General features: G+C 41.4%; 1 pseudogene; it reads left to right on the forward strand.

The window, feature by feature from the left end:
- Positions 1-6,381: 6,381 nt before the first annotated feature.
- LOC111748932 (olfactory receptor-like protein OLF3) lies at positions 6,382-7,151 on the forward strand (annotated as a pseudogene).
- The last annotated feature ends 548 nt before the right edge of the window (positions 7,152-7,699 follow it).

Below are 7,699 nucleotides of genomic sequence, written 5' to 3' on the forward strand. Positions count from 1 at the left end.
CTTCTCCTGACCTGAATGTGGGACACATTCACGGGCAGAACAGCCTTTCAGCCAGCAGACCCAGAACCTCTCTCCTTGTTCTGTCTCTGAAGGTCACCTACCAGCCACTTCCCCACTGCTTCCCAGGACTGGAGAAGCTGCTCTCTCTGAGCTGCTCACATGCAAATCACTCCATCTCAGTGACACTGGCCTCCATTTGCATAGCCTGAATTTGCCTGTTCTTTATCTGAGCAAAAAAAAAAAAAAAAATTTTTTTTTTTTTTTAATCTGAGCAGATGCAAGGAAATGCCAAGAGAACAGAGGCTCAGGGCATCGAAAACACCCATGTGTGCACATTCTTTCTCTTTTGTTATTATTATGGCAGAGGATATATAACAAAACATTTGTCATCTCAACCATTTTTATGTGTACACTTCAGAGGGGTTAATCACTCTCACTATGTTGTACAGCCACCATCACTATTGGCTTGTAGGTTATTCCTTAACCGTACTTTTCCTTTGTTAAATCATCCTTAAAAGATGTCTTTACTCTTGTTTCCCTCCCAAAAGCAACCTCTCCCGTCCTCAAACCTTCCTTGACTACCATGTCTTGGGCTAATGTTCAATCCTGTAGCCTGCGTGCACTGTAATAAGGCCCTTTTCCTGAATGAGTGGAGGTCCCTGAATGGCTCAAATTGTTTGTGCTCAGCTACTAACCTAAAGGTTGGCAGTTCAAACCAACCCAGCAATGCTGTGGAAGAAAGACCTGGCAATCTGCTTCCCTAAAGATCACAGCCAAGAAAACCCTATGGAGCAGTTCTACTCTGTAACATATGGGGGTGCCATGAGTCAGGATCAGCTTAAGGGTCACAAATTTGTTTTCCAAATAGCTGGAGGAGGAAGGAATCCATGTGTACAAGGCTTGTAACCCTAAATCCAGACACCTATCCTTCTGAATGCTCCTGATGCCCAAGGCCCCACTGTTTGACTCCATATTGGAGGTCAAATAGATCGCAGTTGAAAAGTGGATGTCCCTGTGCTAACCTAAAATCTGTTAGCCACTAACACCTTCTTGCCAACATGCCCGAGAAATTAAAATTAATGAACTCTTGGTGGGTAATTGCCCCATGAACAACTGCCTCCTTTGCCATAAGACCAGAAGAACTGGATGGTGCCCAGCTGCCATTACTGAACATTTTGATCAAAGATTCTGTAGTAGAATCCTCATCACAAGGAGGGAAATGCAGAGCAGAATTGCAAATTCTCATGGAATTCGGCCTTTCTGAAGCTATGGAGGCTGAATGAACCCCTGAGCCTATTGCCCTGAGATATTCTTTAAACCTGAAACCAAGTAATACTTTAGCTTAATTAGTAAAGAATGTCTGCCTTGAGCATTGTGCTCTTTTAAGATCTATCTATATGCAATCAAAGTGACAATAGCATCTGAAAAGATTAGATAGGAAGCTGAGAGGGCAGTGAGTGTATGTTATTGGAGAAGGAACAATTCAGAAAAGGTGGGTGAGAATGGTTGCACAGCCAAAGAACGTAATCAATGTCACTGAACCGTACATGCAGAAACTGTTGAATTGGTGTATGTTCTATGGTGTGTATTTTCAACAGCAAAAATAAATTATTATTAATTTTTTTTAAACTTAATCAGCTCCTAAGAAGGCTCTGAGGAAATGAGAGAGAGGAGACAACTTGTGATGAAAGGGAAAGAAAGAGAAGGGAAACTGGGAGACCAGATTCTGACGGAGTCTCACGGTAGGGGCTTGACGGTGAGGGTGTGGGACGAGGGGAGCAGAGGGACTCAGGACAGAGCTGGCCACAAGGAGGGACGTTCCGCTCATGGGGAGCCATGCCCTGTCACAGTATTTAGGATAACAATGGTCAACCTGTCAGAACACTTTGCACAGTATAAGTGATTGCTCACACGGTATATTTTCAGAAAGATGCTTCATCTTCTCCCAGGCTGGCACTCTGGAGTGGTGAGAATAGATATCTACGCCTTATTCCTGATCTCAGAGGGAAAACACGCACTCTCTCACCAGTGGGAATTGTTCTAGCTGTAGTTTTCTGCAGTTGCCATTTTTGAAGGTGAGTACGTTACCCTTTTCCTAGTTAGCTGAGCGTTTTTACCATGGATGGATGTTGAGATTCTTGAATATTTTTTTCACTTTTATAGAGAGAATGACATTGTTTTACTTCTTTAGACTGTTGATATTGTGAAATACATTGATTAACTGTTGAATAATGTACCAGCCTCACGCTCCTAGACTAAACCCCACTTGGTCATTTTTAATATTCTTGGATTCAGTTTGCTAAGACTTTGTTAAGAACTTTTGGTCTCTAGTCATGAGACAGTGGTCTATGGTTTTCTTTTCTTGTAAAGTCTTTATCTGATTTTGGTGTCAGAGTAATGCTCATCCCATCAAATGAGTTGGGAAGTGTTTCCTCCTCTTCTCTTTATGGTACATATATATTTAGGGTTGTTACATCTTCATGGCAAATTGATTCTTATCATTATTCAATATTCCTCTTTATCTTAGTTTGATACTAATATAGCTAATTTGCTTTCTTTTAATTGGTGTATTTTTGGTGTACCTTATTCATTCTTTTACTCTTAACATATCTGCATCTTTATATTTAAAGCGGGTTCCTTGTCTTGCCTAAGTAGGTCTGCTTAGATAGACCACTTACATGTAACGTAATTACTGATGTGATTGAATTAAAATCCACCATCTTGCTCGATTTTCTTATTTTTCATGTCTTTTTTGTTCAATTTTCTTCTTTTCTCACATGACTTTTCAGTCATTTGGTGTTGAAAAGGATACTGAAAAGAGAATATGAAATAGACTAATGCAGGATGAAGAGCTAAATTGGACTGACTCTTAACTGTCTTCATTGCTCAACAACCAGTTTTAACATCAGCTGTGTACCTGACCCCATACCAGGAGATTTTTGATACCTCGTTTGTATGGACAAATGACAAATCAAACAACACATTGCGTTAGACAAATTTGCTGCAGAAAACCTCTTTAAAGTGTTAAAAAGAAAGGATGTCACCTTGAAGACTAAGGTGCGCCTGACCCAAGCCATGGTGTTCTCAATAGCCTCATACTCATGTGAAAACTAGACCATGAAAAAGGAAGACCAAAGAAGAATTGATGCCTTTGAATTGTGTTGGCAAAGAATATTTAATATACCATGGGCTTCCAAAAGAATGAACAAAGCTGTCTTGGAAGAAGTACAACCAGAATGCACCTTAGAAGCAAGGGTGCCGAGACTACTTCTCACATATTTTGGACACGTTATGAGAAGGGAACAGTCCCTGGAGAAGGACATTCATGCTTAGTAAAGCAGAGGGACAGCTAAAGAAAGGAAGACCCTCAACAAGATGGATTGGTACAGTAGCTACAACAATGGGCTCAAGCATAATGATTGTGAGGATAGCACAGAACCAGGCAGTGTTTTGTTCTTTTACACGTGGGATCCCTATGAGTTGGTACAGACTTGACGGCACCTAACAACAACAACACAGACAAATGCAGAAAACACTCTAAAATGTTTCCGTTAGTCACTTGACTTCAGTGAAGAACACAGGTTTAAGGAGAACAACAGATCCTACAAATTAGTGAGAGCTGGAAAGGCCAAGCTCCGGCTCCCTGATATGAGTGGTCAGGTATGAAGCACACTTAGTCCTTTTGTACCTGCAGCCAGAACAGGACCCCCACTCTATTTAGCTGAAGCTGAGCTGAAGGCAATGTAGAACCCACACAAAAAAAAAAAAAACAGTGCCGTCGAGTCGATTCTGACTCATAGCAACCCTAAAGGACAGAGTAGAACTGCCCCATAGAGTTTCCAAGGAGCGCTTGGTAGATTCGAACTGCCGGCCTTTTGGTTATCAGCCACAGCACTTAACCACTATGCCGCCAGGGTTTCCAAGGTAATGTAGAGACAGTATTAACTGTGGGTGTGTTATCATCTGGCCCACACACGCTTCCTCCTTCATTTGGCTTTTCAAATCCAGATGCTATTTCTATATGCTTTATCTGTGACCTTAAAAGGGATTACATGACTGTGGGAAAATAAAGCTGTGTTTCATTCATTAGACTTCTCCACAACTCCTTCAGTTGGCCAATATTGCCCACATCTTACAGATGAAAAATGTGAGGTTCTGAGAGGGTAAGAAGCTTGCTCAAAGCCACAGAAGGCAGAAGAGGTGTGGAGTCAGAGCAGACACTGTTGGGCTCTGAAGTGCATGCTTCTAGGATAAGACATTGTCAATCATTTGAAATGAGACACGAGCTGTTCCAGAGATGGGTGGGGAGGGGAAGAAGGTAAGAGGATTACAGGAGTCGTGGGCTTACATATTCTCAGGGAACCTGCACAGCATAGCACAGGAACAGATGGTTAACAAGCATGTGTTCCAGGGTCTTCTGTCCATGAAACAGGTCTACTCTTTGAACACAAGGAACAGTAGTATTCACCCCTGAGATCATGGCATCTAGCAAAGATGGCACCTCATAGCTGTTTGTTAAAGTAACTGAAAATATGTGTACTTTCTGATGCACATCTGATATTTGTTCAAAAAAGGTTAACAGATGGTTTTATGAAGCATTTTCTGATGCCTCAGAATTTGAATTTGAACTTCTGCTTGGAGGCAGGTAGGTGTTTTCTCAGGATGATCGTGGTCAAAGATTAGAAAGTGAGAGGTGGCAGTGGAGCTACCATGATAGGGCAGAAAAGGAGGGACTATTGAAAAGAGATCAGCTATTGAGGTGGACACTAGGAAGGAGATTCCTAAAAAATAGATGTAACCATGTGAACCATGTATGAAAGGACATTTCTGGAAATAGTTATTTTCTTTGGTCCTTCATCAGGGATGAGAATTGAAGAATAGGCAGTTTTCATTCTTTAGCTCAGATACCCCAGCCTGGCGCCTGTGTGGATTCTGGGATGAGCCAAGAGGCTCTGTTTCTGCTCCCAACCCCACCTGCCTTCTGTAACTCCTACTTACCCTTATTTTTGTTCACTACAATGAAAGGTAAGTTAGTCAATAGGCAGGCACAGAGTCATAATAAGTCATATAAAGTTTTTTTTTTAATGCAGACTATTTCTGTTTAATGTTCAAAATTGATATTTAACATAGCATCTCAGCTGAAAAAGCATTTGCTAAGTGAGAGAAAACAAAAGGGAAACTCCATTGCAATGTACTCTACATGAATTCATATCTCTTTGCTGCCTTGGGCAATGAAGTATCCTTAAACATTTGTTTTCTCTCCTTACCTTGTATCTAAAAACCCCAGATATGCGTATTTTCATTGTTTTTTTGAAGTCATGACCAAAGAGTAGATTCTTAGCAGTAGTAAGTTGGAAGAAGAAATAAAAGAAAACACACAGGATACAATTACCAATTCCCTAAGTTGTCCAACTAAAGACTTAAGGAACCAAGGCTATTGAAAAGACCAATGGTCCTCCAAATCCTGAAAGCGCTCAAGCCCATCCACGGTCCTCATATCTATTAAAAGTTGCCTCAATTTTTATCGATGTCAGAATTTTGGGGGAGAAATGAAGAGAAAGCATATTTGCTTCTTTATTTATCCTCTTTTAGAGATCCTGTCACTACTATTACTTATGCTACCACAGTACTACTACTAGTAACAATTTATAAAGTACTTAGTCCATAAGTTACCTAAAGGAGCTCAAAAGTTACCTATAGGAGCTCAAATGTTATATAATATCATCCTGTATAATACAATATTAAACCATTTTATTATAAAAGTTTTTGTCTCTAACCCCAAATCATATACATGACTCAGTTCCAAAGCCAGGTTCTCTATTCCAGATTTTTCTGTAAGACCCCTGGCTCTTCCCAAACATTTCCTTTTCTAGTAAATGTATGAGTTTCATCAAGTCGGGTCCGGTTTACGTGTTTAAGGTGGCTTTTTAACTTTTGAACCACATTTTTCCTCACTGTTTATCATTTTACCTACCATTGTCACCTCCTATGCTCTCATTTCCCTGAAATTTGAGCTAAGTTGGTAAACATGTAACACTAATACGATTTTATCTCATTATCTGTAGGAGCCTCCCTGAGACCACATCAGGTCCTTATGAAGCCTGGTGCAGAGCAGATGTAATGCATATTGGTATCAAGCCCATCACCTGAGCCTCAAGAAGATCTAAATCATCAGGCGAAGACTGGCTGGACACACACAACATGCTTTCTCATGGTTCTCTGATTCAACAGCTTCTATTATTTCTTACTGTCTCTGCAGATGAATAATCCTCACATTTTTTAATAGGAATAAATAACCAGACTTGGACGAGTGAGTTTACTCTCCTTGGCCTGCCCAGTGACTGGGACACTCAGGTGTCACTCTTTCTCCTGTTCTTTGTCATGTACCTGGTGACAGTGAAGGGGAACTTACTCATTGTTCTTCTGATCAGACTGGGCAACCGACTCCAGGCACCCATGTATTTCTTCCTCACCAACCTCTCCCTTGTGGATGTCTCTTTTGCCACAAGCATAGTCCCTCAACTATTTGTGAATTTCCTTAGGGAATATAATCACCTACCTGAGCTGTGCAGCTCAGCTGTTTTTCTCCCTGGGGTTGGTTGGGATTGAGTTTGTTATACTGACAATAATGGCTTATGACCAGTACATAGCTTATGTGAACCCTTGCCATACTCTGCCATAATACACAGAGGCTGTGTGCTAGGCTGGCAGTCTCATCCTGGATCAGTGGCTCCATCATCTCTCTCTAGCATATTGCCATTGCCTTTCAGCTTCTCACATATTCAAACAAGATTATTGATCACATGTCTTGGGAACTACTAGGTGTACTCAGGCAGACCTGTGTGGACACTTCCTCCAGTAAGGTTGCAATCATGGTTTCCAGCATTGCCTTGCTGAGGACACCATTCTGCCAGGTTCTCTTGTCCTGTATCTGGATCATCTCCACCAACCTAAAGATTCAGTCCACAGAGGAAAGGAGGAAAGCCTTCCACACATGTGCCTCTCATCTCACAGTGGTTGCCCTGTGCTCTGGCATGACCATTTTCACTTACATCCAGCCCCATTCCAGTCACTCAGTCCTCCAGGAGATGATGATCTCCTTCTTCTATGCCATTTTAACATCCATCCCAAAACTCTGTGATTTACACTAAGGGGGTCTGACAGAAGCTCTTACAACAATTGTCTGGGTTAACATCAGAACTGGCAACTTGCTGAATTATGAGGCTCACACAGAGAAAAGAGTTTTGCCTCTATGTTCCGCATCCAACACAGATATGACTGCATTGCCCTGGCCACCATGAAGGAGATGACGGAAACTTTATTGGTGCTTTCAGGTAGGAGGCTCAGTGGTTGTGTTGCAATGTAGGATGTGGGGGATTTTTTATGACAGAGCATCCCGTTCTGTGAAGGTAAACACTTCTGTGTTAGACTTTCCCAGGCTTGCTTAATCTCCACTCCTATGGACCCAGTATCTTAAAACAAACAATTTTATTGTTTTGAGTTGTCACATTATTTGTGATCGTGTACCGATTCGTGAATCTAGCCTTAGGCCACTAACGTGTATTCATTCACATTTTGAAAACATTAATGGTGTTTCCATTGGGAACACAACGCATTTTCACATCTGACACTCACTTAAAATAACGACAGTGTATGTACTCACAGCCAGCGATTGTGTGAATCACAATTCTGAGGTAAT

The sequence above is a fragment of the Loxodonta africana genome, chromosome 8 (genome assembly GCF_030014295.1).
Source record: "Loxodonta africana isolate mLoxAfr1 chromosome 8, mLoxAfr1.hap2, whole genome shotgun sequence".
NCBI classification, from domain to species: domain Eukaryota; kingdom Metazoa; phylum Chordata; class Mammalia; order Proboscidea; family Elephantidae; genus Loxodonta; species Loxodonta africana.